General features: G+C 30.4%; 1 long non-coding RNA gene across 1 annotated transcript; it reads right to left on the bottom strand.

Annotated features, from left to right (window-relative positions):
* Positions 1-310: 310 nt before the first annotated feature.
* On the bottom strand, positions 311-1,295 carry LOC111715711 (uncharacterized). The gene is made up of 2 exons (XR_002768298.1): positions 1,158-1,295; positions 311-1,059 (listed from the first exon to the last, which is right to left on the bottom strand). It is a non-coding gene; the product is annotated as an uncharacterized LOC111715711 (long non-coding RNA).
* Between the last annotated feature and the right edge of the window lie 138 nt (positions 1,296-1,433).

Below are 1,433 nucleotides of genomic sequence, written 5' to 3'. Positions count from 1 at the left end.
ATCTCTATAGGAGCATCTCTATATGAGCATCTCTATAGGAGCATCTCTATAGGAGCATCTCTATAGGAGCATCTCTATAGGAGCATCTCTATAGGAGCATCTCTCTAGGAGCATCTCTCTAGGAGCATCTCTATAGGAGCATCTCTATAGGAGCATCTCTATAGGAGCATCTCTATAGGATCATCTCTATAGGAGCATCTCTGTAGGAGCATCTCTATAGGATCATCTCTATAGGAGCATCTATACAAGTTTCATTACATTTTCTCTTCCCTGAGACTGCGGCATACTTTTTTTTGTAATCAAAAATATGCAGGTTCCTCATATTTTATATAACAAAATTTATAAATTTTTACAAAATATTAAGATTTTGAATTTTACAATATTGAGAGAAGACACATAAATACCAAGGACACGGGTTAATTATGATTGTTAAATATTCGATATGATTGTATTCGGATCCTAAGTAATTTTTATGGCCCCCATAGAGTCTAGAAGCTATGGGAAATATGATCCTAATAAATTACAAGCCATAAAAAAATTAATGTGCAACAAAAATAATGGCACTCAGTTTTAGCGAGAAAACTAAGGATGTTTTCGTCAGCGATTAGCAGAAAGATATGTACATTGGTCGGCGTTTATATCAACATATTGAAGACGACTTTCTTTTTAAGTTTTAATTTATAAAACGCTTTTATTTCAAATTAAAAACTTACAAGTAAACAAAGAAAAGCTGTTAATGGACAGCTTCTCTCTGTTTCCACTTGTGTATCTGTGCTCTTTGAAATCTTGATTAAAGTCAAAATTAAAATCGAAAGTCGTCTTCAATGTATTGTTTTTAATACGACGACGACTGTTTGAAAAGCCAGAAATCTAATAAATGTTGAACCATCCCAGTTTCTTAATTTTTATGCTAATTTCCAGTTCAAAATTTAAATACAATTTTCTCATGAAGATCATCTTGCGAAGTATAATGTAAATGTATTTGAAGAATGTTTGTGATTCTGGAAATTATTCCGGATATTGTAGAATAACTTTTTCCGCTCTATAACGTCTTAAAGTCTGAAAAAAGCAAATATTATAAAATTGTCATGGATAAAAATATAGAAATTAAAATAACTCAAATTCAAGGGGACAGCAAAGAATTTGTATAATGTCACCTTGAAAATTATTCAGTGATTAGTATACCGCAGAAGGTTATGTAAACAATTCATCCAAGCTGTCAAAGGGTTCTGCTTAATTTCAAAATAATAGGATATATCATATATATATATATATGTTTTTACAAAGCATAATCAAAATTTTTGTGTAATAAATAAAAAAAATTCAAATGAAAATCATAAAAAAAATTTCTTTGAAAAAAAGGATCGAAAACGATCATTATAGTTTTTTTGCCTATATTTTGACCCTGGCGGAGAATATAGTTTTTTTTGCCT

Source organism: Eurytemora carolleeae, unplaced genomic scaffold, assembly GCF_000591075.1.
Source record: "Eurytemora carolleeae unplaced genomic scaffold, Eaff_2.0 scaffold1854, whole genome shotgun sequence".
NCBI lineage: Eukaryota > Metazoa > Arthropoda > Copepoda > Calanoida > Temoridae > Eurytemora > Eurytemora carolleeae.
This window is presented reverse-complemented; position numbering and strand designations above follow the sequence as displayed.